This window comes from Gadus chalcogrammus, chromosome 12 (assembly GCF_026213295.1).
Source record: "Gadus chalcogrammus isolate NIFS_2021 chromosome 12, NIFS_Gcha_1.0, whole genome shotgun sequence".
Classification (NCBI taxonomy): domain Eukaryota; kingdom Metazoa; phylum Chordata; class Actinopteri; order Gadiformes; family Gadidae; genus Gadus; species Gadus chalcogrammus.
The window spans coordinates 21,423,097-21,436,872 of record NC_079423.1 but is presented as its reverse complement, the minus strand read 5'-3'; positions in this window follow the sequence as shown (position 1 = coordinate 21,436,872).

The following is a 13,776-nucleotide window of genomic DNA, read 5'->3' as shown; positions in this document are numbered from 1 at the left end:
CATGGTTTCTCAACGAGGGCGTTCGCACATCCTAGGGGGGCGCTGGGAAAGTTTCTTTTTTGGGGGGGGATTTCAAACTTTCATGGTTTTCAAATCTTTTCGGTTGCATAAATAGGCTTCCTGAAATAAATAGCCTATGCTCATTGTAACAGTGGTCATACAGCGCGGATCGGTCCTGCACACAGTTCAATAACCAACACAACACAATCAAACATGGGCGATAGCAAAAAAATATATAATAATTTTGTTTCATAGCCCGTTTTCCTTCTTCCTCTTGCTGAGGTTCAGTTCCAGCTGCTCTGAGTGTAGTCTCCCCAAAAACACTGTTGCATTTCAAATACAAAATATATCCGCAAGTGGTGATTAACGGGGTCCGAGCAAAATTAAAAGTCAAGAACACACTAATGGAAGATATATAAATATAACAATTGTCATGTTTAAAGAAAGATGTTTCAGTTAACCTGAACTGCAGCCTCATTCACATGGTCAAAATGTATATTGATAAGCACACAACATTATGTGAAATTAAACATTTGCAGTCAAGAACACAACCGGAAGAAATATAAACATGACAGAGTTAATTATGAAGGAAAAATGGTTAATGAAGAAGTTCCCCTTAATGCCATACTGTGTCTTTGCAGTCCGAATCTTGGAAACTTATGAGCCGGAATGTTGATTGCCTGATGAATTTCAGGTGCTGTTCAAAGTTGTGTTTCTTAAATGAGTGGCAATGAAAGAATGTCAAGTTCAGCTTGTTCATAATGCTCTAGTCAGGATTCTAACTCTCAACCTAAGGACCACCAGTGCAGGGGCGTTTCTAGGTTTATGAAATATCCGGGCTTAGCCCAAGAGGGAATTGGACAGTCCGCGCGCGGCAAATTTTGTTGTATACTTTATTGCGCATGCACATTTTTTTTCATAATGCTTTACCTAAATAAACCAAATAGGCAGGTAATTATAGCATTGCTACCAGTGGCAGACTCAGGGGGGGGGCAGTTTTCGACACCCTTCAAGAGTGTCGAAAACGAGAGAAAATGCCTTATTGGCTGCCCTTTTCACGTGCAAAACATGATTAGGTGCCCGCTAGGGTGCTCCTTCATACAATAAATTATGCCCTCTAGAACAAGAAAATTCAATGACGTGCCTTAATAAGTGCCCTTATAGTCCCCTTCTGCCCGTCTTGTGCCCTTTTAGTGCCCCCTTTAGTACCCTGATAGTGCCCTTCTGCCAGTCTGGTGCCCTTCTAGTGCCCTGATAGTCCCCTTCTGCCCGTCTGGTCCTTCAAGTGCCCTTCTGCCCATCTGGTGCCCTTCTAGTACCCTGATAGTGCCCTTCTGCCCGTCTGGTCCTTCTAGTGCCCTTCCAGTGCCCTTCTAGTACCCTGATAGTGCCCTTCTGCCCGTCTGGTCCTTCTAGTGCCCTTCTAGTGCCCTTCTAGTACCCTGATAGTGCCCTTCTGCCCGTCTGGTCCTTCTAGTGCCCTTCCAGTGCCCTTCCAGTGCCCTTCTAGTGCCCTTCTAGTGCCCTGATGGTGCCCTACTGCTCGTCTGGTCCTTATAGTGCCCTTCTAGTGCTCTTCTGCCCGTCTGGTGCCCTTCTAGTGCCCTTCTGCCCGTCTGGTGCCCCCATGGTTGAAAAAGTGTGCTTAAGTGCCCTCTATGGTGGAGAAAGTGCCTTATTGGCTGCCCTTTACACGTGAACGAAAATTAATGAGTGCCCTAGGTTGCCCCTGATGATGATGATGTGCCCTCTGGAGCAAGAATATGGCAAACCGAAAAAAACATGTTGTGGTTAGCTATTGAGGTGCAGACGTTCCTCTCTTTGGTAGCTGACGAACGGGGAATGCGAGGCGTTGCTTTCATGTGGCGTCGCCATGACAAACAGCTACATCGAGTGGTACTTAAATCTCCACTTGATAACGAAGCAAAAAGCGATTAAGAGTATGTCAGTACCCATAGTGGAAAAGCGCAATTAGATGCCAAGTTAGAAAAACTTAATATTTTCAGTTTGTATAATCCGTTTAAAATGTATATACATTTTTTGAGCGTTCAAGATCATTTAAGTGTAGGTCATTTCATGCAAGAGAGACGATAACGGTCAGCTATCAGCTCAACATGAAGGAAAACTTCCTTAAATGTTTCCGTAGCTGGCTGTCCGCGGTCAAAGATTGTATGGTAGCGGCACATTGAATTTTCTCCAGTCTAATTTTTACTTAAATGTTAGTAAAGATGAAAGCAGTAAGGCATCCTCCTTTCTTTGGCAAAAATGTGAAAGTTCACAATGACGTGAACAACTCATTTTGGTGTTTATAAAGTCGCTAGAATAAGGGGAAACAGTGTCTTTGAAGCAATTTTTTTATGGGGGAGGACCCCCAGACCCCCCGTTTAAATGATGAGCCCAACTATTCTTTTAAGTGCTACATGGAGATGAAACAAGTGCACCGAATGGGACCTTCAAGGCAGTGCTTGCTAAGGTTAGGGGGTAGGACCTTCCAGGCAGCGCTGCCTTTAAGGCTCCGTTGGGGGAACAAAACACCATCAAGTTAGAAAAGCCACTGTGTCCGCTGGTGGGGCCCCATGTTGTCCAGAATGTGCCCTTTTTATTTCTTCGCCCCTGCCCTTCAAACAGTCTGAGTCCGCCACTGCATGAACCTATAAAGAAAGACGTCATCTCAAGCGGGAGAGAAGGTTTGCGGTGCTGGTTTGTGTCACGTAAGTACAGGGCTCTCAAGTCTCATGCATTCGGCGTGAGACACACACAATTCAACCCATGCACACGCTCGAACCTGGTCTCACGAAAATACGTGACACTGTCACGTTATTTAATCTATTGAAACGTGATCAGGGACACGTATTTTCTAAATTTTGTATTTCAATTGGAAGGATTTGTCGTTTCACTAAACACGACTTCCAAACTAAGGTTCTGTCCGGGAGTGTTCTCCCTAAGGTCCCTTAAGGAGCTCCATACAGATCATTCATTGTTGAAAATTGTCTGTGATAACTAACAAATAACAGCTTTTGGCCACCCGTTTCTCCTTAAAATTGTCTGTGATAACTAACAATATGACAGCTTTTGGCCACCCGTTTCTACTTTCACCTTTGATTCTGAGAAATTGTGACAATACACGGATATATTAAATGCAGGTGCGCTGCTCTGTAGGCAAACCGCGAAGGAAAAAAGGGTAGTTGCTTCATCTGTTCTTTTTAGAATTGTATGTTTATTTTATCTAGCCATCTATTCTCTTGTTTTTGGCAATGTGAATGAAAGTCTGCGTCGATGCCTCGCAAGTCCAGTGTCGCGAGCGGACGTTGCCATGACATCTAGAAATTAGACCGTATTTAATGGGTTATCATTAATATTGATATGTAGGGGTTGATTATAACTCGTGATTAATATTGTTTAGACCACGGTCTGGGGGAATACTCGTATTCTGATTGGCTGCAGGGCGTGCATTAACTCCTGATATAGGCCTACAGACACCTGCTAAGTAGTTCCAGTCAGTGTTTAGATTCTCTGCCCGAGCCCGAGCCCGAAGCGGGCCGGGTCGGGCCGATATTTCCCACCACTATACTCGGGCCGGGCCTTTGATCGAGCGTTTTTATTTTTATTTTATCATTGGTTTATTGGCCTAATCTGAGGAGAAATCTATGCCATAAACAGAAATATTATAGGCCTTTATTACACGAGTCTTCTCAATGCCGTGGAACACTCCGTTCACTTGCATGGGTAGTAGTCCGGTGACTTGTCTACCCCAGCGTCTTCCGTTGCTAAGCGAAGTCACCGTCTTTGCGGACAAATTATTTCTCTGCTGATCAACACTACGAATGGCCAAAAGACTTGTATGCCCCCCCCCCCCCTTAAATAAAAACTATGGCAGAATTATTATTATTATTGTCATTAAACTTGAACATGTGTTTTTACAGTAGAGTGGTGGAGGGATGACGTATGTTGGCCAACCCAGAAATGAGCGTCGCCCTGGATTCCCTCAACAAAAAGCCAACGGGTTTTTCCATTGGATTTTGGATTATTGCAGAAACATCTGCATCATTGAAGCACCTCCTCAAAAACTGAAAATAAATAAATAAATAAAAATAACCGTGCTCCAAAGAACGAAATGTAAAGCAATGCATTCTGAATGGGAGTGTTTCTCCGATTTTTCCATGCTACACAGAACGAAATGTAAACCCATGCAAATAAAGACTTCATGGACATAATAATTTAAATATCATTAATCTCCTGAGTGTGTAGGGTGGTATTCTATTTTTTTCAACGGGGCTGCATCCAGTCACTTGACCGTCATGGTTGCTATGGTTGTTGCTATCGACCGCCCCCCTCTAATCCTTACATGGCTCTAAAAACCACGCGGCAAAGGAGCTGCCGTCAATTGTCTTGTTTTTGTCGTAAACTAGGGTCCGATGGTTAAAAAATAGACAGATATTCCAAGGTATCCTTAAAAGGCATATTTTCTGCAGTTTAGACTTCTTGTGTAACCTATTTTTGAAAGCAAAACACCAAGCTCATTGATTTAACGAGGCAGGGTTATTTGAAACAATTTATTAAATAAATATTTGTGAGAGGTCATTCCTTCTCCTGAGTTTTCTTCCTATTTATGTCTAGTGTACAGGGACGCAGGAAGTCATATGAAGTGGGGGGTGCTGTATGTAATCGGATGAGACAAAAAAAAAAAAAACCTGCGGCATTGCCTGAGTTCCAGTGTTGTAGTTGCGTCTGTTGTCCACTAGAGGGGGTGCGGCAGCACCCGGAGCACCCCACTTCCTGCGTCCCTGCTAGTGTACACCCCTATTGTCCACAAGCACCCCCCCCCCCCCCCCCTCGCCATATGGATTTGGAGAATTGTTGCCACGTCCCAGTGGTGGAGGTATCATATATATGAAAGAGGGCATTCAATTATACTACAATGATCAATTAGGAGGCCGAAGCCCTAAAGGAAGTGATGCAATAGGTGACTGAGTCGAGAACCTTTAAGTAAGCTGTACCTTTGGGTCTCTTATATATCAAAGGGGGTCTCAAAGGATGCATACGCTTCAACCTGTGGCTCCAGCCCTACAGGAAATGACTCAGCAAGTGCTCCATCTCGTTGCACCTCACCCAGCGGCTCGCTTGCAAGATTTTGGCCTGAAGTTCTTCCCAGACCTACACCCTAGCCATCCAACATGCATATCTGAGAATTAGGCCTCTCTTTAATGATGACAAAAAGTTATGAGAGAAATGCACATGAACTTTTTGTTATCTCATAAGCGGCGTGGTGCCGGCTCCTTTTGACCTTTTGACCCCAGACTTCAAAAACGTGGCCACAGGCCAGCTGTGTCTACACACCTTAAGCCACAAATGTACACCTCCATCCCACAAAAAATGGGGACTAGAAACTAACCTCTGTCTTATGTACATTTACTGTACTGTTGGAGGTCACGCCCCTTTTCCGACGTTTTCGAGATAGCTAGGGATGCTAAAATGTTTACACACATTTCCCGGGGCCCCGAGAACGACATATCCGAGATTTGGAGTTCTAGCCCTTAGAGAAAAAAAGTTTTCCCAAATGGACTGTCATTTGGTCGCTGACTACAAGACAAAACATCACGTTCTTGACTGTGACTCCTCCCTGCCAGAGCGACTTAATGACTTTTTCTGCCGTTTTGAGAACAATGGTGCCCAGACTAGTTCTCTCCCACATTCTCTGTTGGATGGGCACTCTACCTTTTCCATCCCAGAGCATGATGTCCGTAGACTGCTACGGCATCAGAAAATCAATAAAGCAGCAGGGCCTGATGGTGTGACACCAGCAGCCTGTCCTCATAGAAAATACGACCGCATAGGTCGTATGTACCGCCCCAAATTACGACCCACTGGAGCGTATCAAAATGTAGCGCCTCTAGCGGTCATGCAAATAACGACATTCTGAAGTCTCGGGGCCGCTCGTGGACGCTCGTGGTTGCTCAGGACGCGCGTAGCCATATTAATCGTTATTATCTGAATGGGAAATGCAATATTTTAGGACAGATACACCATTAAACGTGTTTCTAATGACATTTCTAGCGAGAAATGTACATTTTCCTTGCATAATCTTCAGTCAGTGAATGTGTATGATCTTTATTATCTGAATGGGAAATGCAATATTTTAGGATCGATTCACCATTAAACGTGTTTCTAATGACATTTCAAGCGAGAAATGTACATTTTCCTTGCATAATCTTCAGTCAGTGATTGTGTCTGATCTTTAGTTTTATAGTTATCAGGAAGATTGAATCGTCTCGCTCGCATGTTTCAACGACGTCAGGTTGCTAGGGATGCTGCTTTCGCTAAACTAGCAGCTCACGTGTTTCCTGCGTTTGTGTTATTAAACCGTTACTTTATGTAACTTTTAATGATATTGTAATAACCACAGGCGAGGTATTGAGCGAAGTAAGCTTGATAGCAGGTTTATTGGATTCCACAATCGGACAGGCAGGCACAGCTCCACCGGAAAACTACAACAACCAAAACTCCCGCCCGGAAGGAAACCCCCGGAACTATGCCCGGAACCCCCTCTCAGAAGGCCCGCCCCTTCCTCCCAAACCCTGTGACGCTAAAATATCATCTTGTTAGAAACCCGTTTATCTGAGAGCCAACCCAGTCGCCAAAAGCATACATTGACAGTGTACGTTTTTGTGAACACTGGATTACGTCGCATTTCAACATAAAATAGCGTGCTATACACACACACACACACGCACGCACGCTAACACACACACACACACACACACACACACACACACACACACACACACACACACACACACACACACACACACACAATGCCTTTCGCTGCTAAAACAACAACTTGGGCTGCTTCTCGGACATTTTGGGTGGATTTTGAACGGTATGTGGGCAGGACGTTTTTTGCAGGCAGGACCTGGCAACCCTGCGCTGTTGCCCGAGGTGCAGAAATGCTCCGGAGCAGATCTGGATCCACCATGGCCAAAATAATTGTCATGAATAGTATGAATAGATTCATGCATTATCATTCAACTTGAACATGTGTTTTTACAGTATATAGTGGTGGAGGGATGACGTACGCCAACCCGGAAGTGAGCGTCGACCTGGGTTTCCCTTGACAAAAAGCCAACGGGTTTTTCCATTGGATTTTGGATTATTGCAGAAAAATTAGCATCTTTGAAGCACCTCCACAAAAATTGAAAATAAATAAATAAATAAAAATAACTGTGCTCCAAAGAACGAAATGTAAACCAATGCATTCTGAATGGGAGTGTTTCTCAGATTTTTCCATGCTACACAGAACAAAATGTAAACCCATGCAAATAAAGACTTCATGGTCATAATAATTTAAATATCATTATTCTCCTCAGTGTGTAGGGTGGTATTCTATTTTTTTCAACGGGGTTGCATCCAGTCACTTGACCGTCATGGTTGCTATGGTGGTTGCTATCTACCAGCCCCTCTAATCCTTACATGGCTCTAAAAACCACGCGGCAAAGGAGCTGCCGTCCATTGTGTTGTTTTTGTCGTAAACTAGGGTCCGATGGTTAAAAAATAGACAGATATTCCAAGGTATCCTTAAAAGGCAGCTTGGATGTTTTTATTTTCTGCAGTTTAGACTTCTTCTATAACCTATTTTTGAAAGCAAAACACCAAGCTCAATGATTTAACGAGGCAGGGTTATTTGAAACAATTTATTAAATATATATTTGTGAGAGGTCATTCCTTCTCCTGAGTTTGCTTCCTATTTATGTCTAGTGTACAACCCTACTGTCCACAAGCATCACCCCCCCCCCTCCCCATATGGATTTGGAGAATTGTTGCCACGTCCCAGTGGTGGAGGTATCATATATATGAAAGAGGGCATTCTATTATACTACAATGATCAATTAGGAGGCCGAAGCCCTAGGAAGTGATGCAATAGGTGACTGGGTCGACGACATTTAAGTAAGCTGTACTTTGAGGTCTCATATATCAAAGGGGGTCTCAAAGGACGCATACGCTTCCACCTAACATCCACCCTCCCCACTACTCTGGATCCATACCAATTTGCCTACCGCCCCAAGCGCTCCACTGATGACGCCATAGCAACAGCACTCCACCTCTGCCTGGCTCATCTGGAGAACAAAAACAGTCACGCGCGGATGCTGTTCATAGACTTCAGCTCTGCGTTCAACACCGTCATTCCCTAACATCTGGTGGACAAGCTGAGTACAAGGCATCAGCACTTCACTGTGCAACTGGCTGCTGGACTTTCTTACAAACAGACTGCAGACAGTCAGAGTCGGAAACAACTCCTCAGCGACCACCATCATAAACACGGGGGTGCCGCAAGGATGTGTGCTATCCCCCCTGCTGTTCACGCTGATGACCCACGACTGCTGTGCCAAATTTGAAACGAATCACATCATCAAATTTGCAGATGACACAACAGTGGTGGGCCTCATCAAAGACAATGATGACTCAGCATACAGAGAGGAGGTACAGCTACTCATCAACTGGTGTGAGAGGAACAATCTGCTTCTCAACGTCAACAAAACAAAAGAAATTACTGTAGACTTCAGGAAGAAACAACCAACACACATCCCACTCATCATCAACGGCAGTGCAGTAGAGTCTGTGAAAAGCACAAAGTTCCTGGGAGTGCACATCACGAATGACCTCTCATGGACTACCAACACCACCGCGCTGGTCAAGAAGGCGCAGACACGACTCCACTTCCTGAGAAGGATGAGAAGAGCTGACCTCCCCACTTCTGCCCTCACCACCTTCTTCAGAGGTGCTATTGAGAGCATCCTGACCAGCAACGTCTCTGTCTGGCACGGCAGCTGTCAAGCTGCAGACAAGAAGGCACTGCAGAGGGTGGTGAGGACAGCAGAAAAGATCATCAGGTCACCCCTACCAGCCATTCAGGAACTGTACACTTCACACTGTTCCAAGCGGGCAATGAACATCATCAAAGACACAACTCATCCAGCACACAGTCTGTTCTCCCTTCTACCATCAGGGAAGCGGTACCGCAACCTGCGGTCCCGCACAAGCAGACTGAGTAACAGCTTCTTTCCACAAGCCATCAGACTCATCAACACACTGAAGAAAACCACATGAACATTCCATAGTCACTTCACCATGCCACTGGCACTTTACTGTTGCACTTTACTTTACTGCTGCACCTTGTGACCACTGATTGTACTTCTGCTGCTGTGTGTGTGTGTGTGTGTGTGTGTGTGTGTGTGTGTGTGTGTGTGTGTGTGTGTGTGTGTGTGTGTGTGTGTGTGTGTGAGAGTATTGTCAATGTCTTATTTAAATGTTTTTGGTTAAACTGCACATTGGAGACCGGTCAAACGCAATTTCAAACTTCTGTGCTAACCCTGTTACATAGATTTTTTACAATAAAGTACACTTGAACTTGAACTTGAACCTATGGCTCCAGCCCTACAGGAAATGACTCAACAAGTGCTCCATCTCGTTGCACCTGCACCCAGCGGCTCGCTTGCAAGATTTTGGCCTGAAGTTCTTCCCAGGCCTACACCCTAGCCATCCAACACGCATATCTGAGAATCAGGCTTCTCTTTAATAATGACAAAAGTTACGAGAGAAATACACATTAACTTTTTGTTATCTCATAAGCGGCGTGGTGCCGGCTCCTTTTGACCTTTTGACCCCAGACTTCAAAAACGTGGCCACAGGCCAGCTGTGTCTACACACCTTAAGCCACAAATGTACACCTCCATCCCACAAAAAATGGGGACTATAAACTAACCTCTGTCTTATGTACATTTACTGTACTGTTGGAGGTCACGCCCCTCAAAAAAGTTTCTCATTTGGACAAAGCCCCTCAGAAGTGTTACCTGCAAGACCTAATGGTTCAGAATGTGGTGGAAAAACAGTTTTTGAGATAGGAACGTCCTACCGCCCTGAAATTTGAATACCTTATTCTAAGGCCTAACTGGGACCCCCGCATCGAAACTTGGCCCAGTCGGACCCCGAGTGCAGGAAGGGGGGGCCTGGACTTTCATAATCCTCGCTCGGTGACTGTAAAGGATGTTTGGTCGGATGTTATGACGAAGAATCATAATGTGAATGGGAATATTCTATAAATGTCTTGATATCATCTTTCGTCTCAACACTTCTGCTGCAGCCGCTTCAAGTCTCACTCCGAGAACCTTAAAATATGAATCAATCCATTAGAAGTATGAAGATATCTTCCCGGTGCGTAACGGGGCAAACAAGGTGTCCTTTGACATCTACGTTTCGAGGCGATTGCAAGAGTGCCACACATGATCATATTTGAATATGTTTCGGGGTAGCAATTAGCTGTCGATTTTGGAGGCCTTTATCAATAATGACCAGCTATAGATTTGCTTCCCGATGGAGATTTTTGACAAATTACATGTTATTTAGCATCTACGCGTTGAGCTGACTCCAATGAGATCAAGCTCGCCCTCTTGCCACACCGAGATCATGTCGTAGACCATAGGTGTACCATGTCAAATAAATGTTACAATTTGCTAGAGTGTCATGCTTGGTGTCATTGGACTCAGCTCAACGTGTAGATGCTAAATGACATGTCATTTTTCACAAATTTATATCGGGAAGCAAATCAATAGCTGCTCATTATTGATTAAGGCCTCCAATTTCGACAGCTAATTACTACCATTAAACATGTTCGAATATGCTCATGTGCAGTGGCGTCTTTGCATTAGGGGCCAGTGGGGCACGGCCCCACCATAGAACGCTGCCGAGCAGGGCACGATTATACTTTTCTTTTTTTTTCAAAAATGTCATTGAGCATAAGTTAATAATACATTAATTGTTAATAATGAATTACATGTCCGCAGTTTTAATTTGATGAACGCAATTGTTGTAGTGTAGTAGTTGTGTGTAAAATAGTTTGTTGCTCCGTCGCGTCTGTTCCGCTCGGTGGGGCACAGCCGAGATGGCCCCGTCTGCTGCAGTGTAGAAAACTGGTGCTGTTGCGCGAGCAAGCGCGTGCGCAGCGCCCGCTTCTGTTTCGGCGGTGGGGCCAGAAGTTTAGTGCCCCAAAGCTCTTCTCATTGGCTGATTTGTAGAAAGGGCGGGGTTTACGGCGGGAGCCGATCAGATCTTGCTAGCTGGCTAACGTAGTTACTGTTACAGTTACTGTTACAGTAAATAACAACAAATGGACGTTTCATTCATTAAATGATGAATCGTGTTGAGCATCTGTCTCATGTGAGATTTAGCACTTGAACAGAAGTTGGAGATAAAACGTTTGGGACCACATCGCCCGACGGATTTAATCATTATTCAAGAGGGAAAGGACAAGAATAGATCGTTCAACCAGGAGTGGTTCAAGCGGAAAAAAATGCTTGTGTTTCACCTCAGCCACACAAGGGAGACCAGACAGCACTGTCCTTAAAGCACAGGTAATTACCATCTTAGCCCAAACTTACTTAAATTTTCACCCAGGATTATCCAGGTCTGAATAGGCAACCACTCTATCAGGCTAGATTCATTGTTAATTGTACAGTATGGTGGCCTGCAAACTTAATGCAACTTAAACCATACTTCTTCTTTTTTTGGTATATTGTGAGTGGTGGCTTTGTATATTGATTGCTGTGTAAAGGGTGTGCGCCGTTGTGTTTTTATTGTTGCCACGTTGTTGTTTTCTTGAGTTTTGATATTGTGAGATCTTGAACGCTGCCATTTGGTGGTGCTATTGCTATAATAGCTAATATGTCGTAAGATTCGCGTTTGAGTGATGGCATTATTCAGCTGCAATTTTGGTCCCCTCTGTCACTTGCTACTGTTTTTTTTGTGATGGTAGTAATATGTGGTATTTCTGGATTGCGTTATAATATTTTCCTGCATGGGCCCCACCAGAGTTTCCAAACCAAAATTGCCACTGCTCATGTGTGGCACCGTTGTAATCGCCTGGAAGCGTAGATGTTGAAGGACACCTTGTTTGCCCCATCACGCCACCGGGAAGATATTTACATGCCTCTGATTGACTAATGAATTGATTCAGCTATTCCCCCAGAAGTCTGGGGTCAAAAGGTCAAAAGGAGCCGGCACCACGCCGCTTATGAGACAAAAGTTAATGTGTATTTCTCTCATAACTTTTTGTCATTATTAAAGAGAGGCCTGATTCTCAGATATGCAGGTTGGATGGCTACGGTGTAGGTCTGGGAAGAACTTCAGGCCAAAATCTTGCAAGCGAGCCGCTGGGTGCAGGTGCAACGAGATGGAGCACTTGCTGAGTCATTTCCTGTAGGGCTGGAGCCACAGGTTGAAGCGTACACACACACACACACACACACACACACACACACACACACACACACACACACACACACACAATGCATTTCGCTGCTAAAACAACAACTTGGGCTGCTTCTAGGACAGGGGGTCCTTTGAGACCCCCTTTGATCTATAAGAGACCTCAAAGTGCAGCTTACTTAAATGTTGTCGACCTGCAGTCACCTATTGCATCACTTCCTTTCGGGCTTCGGCCTCCTAATTGATCATTGTAGTATAATTGAATGCCCTCCTTCATATATATGATACCTCCACCACTGGGACGTGGCAACAATTCTCCAAATCCATATGGGGAGGGGGGGGGTGATGCTTGTGGACAGTAGGGTTGTACACTAGACATAAATAGGAAGAAAACTCAGGAGAAGGAATGACCTCTCACAAATATATATTTAATAAATTGTTTCAAATAACCCTGCCTCGTTAAATCATTGAGCTTGGTGTTTTGCTTTCAAAAATAGGTTATAGAAGAAGTCTAAACTGCAGAAAATAAAAACAACCAAGCTGCCTTTTAAGGATACCTTGGAATATCTGTCTATTTTTTAACCATCGGACCCTATTTTACGACAAAAACAACACAATGGACGGCAGCTCCTTTGCCGCGTGGTTTTTAGAGCCATGTAAGGATTAGAGGGGCGGGTCGATAGCAACCACCATAGCAACCATGACGGTCAAGTGACTGGATGCAACCCCGTTGAAAAAAATAGAATACCACCCTACACACTGAGGAGAATAATGATATTTAAATTATTATGACCATGAAGTCTTTATTTGCATGGGTTTACATTTCGTTCTGTGTAGCATGGAAAAATCGGAGAAACACTCCCATTCAGAATGCATTGGTTTACATTTCGTTCTTTGGAGCACAGTTATTTTTATTTATTTATTTATTTTCAGTTTTTGTCAAGGGAAACCCAGGTCGACGCCCACTTCCGGGTTGGCGTACGTCATCCCTCCACCACTATAAACTGTAAAAACACATGTTCAAGTTGAATGATAATGCATGAATCTATTCATGCTATTCATGACAATTATTTTGGCCATGGTGGATCCAGATCTGTTCCAGAGCATTTCTGCACCTCGGGCAACAGCGCAGGGTTGCCAGGTCCTGCCTGCAAAAATCGTCCTGCCCACATACCGTTCCAAATCCACCCAAATGTCCTAGAAGCAGCCCAAGTTGTTGTTTTAGCAGCGAAATGCATTATGTGTGTGTGTGTGTGTGTGTGTGTGTGTGTGTGTGTGTGTGTCCATACTTGCCAACCCTCCCGATTTTCCCGGGAGACTCCCGATATTCACTATCCTCTCCCGTTTTCCTCCCGCTGTTAAAAATCTCCCGCAATTCTCCTGATTTCTGAAAAGATTTCATGTCTCCCTTTCTCCCCACTTTCGTCATCATCACAACAACCTGTTCTTCAGAAAAGGATATTGTTTGAGCGAGCCCGCTGTTACCACGGAGACGTTTGCCGCCGCTCCGTGGTATCAGCG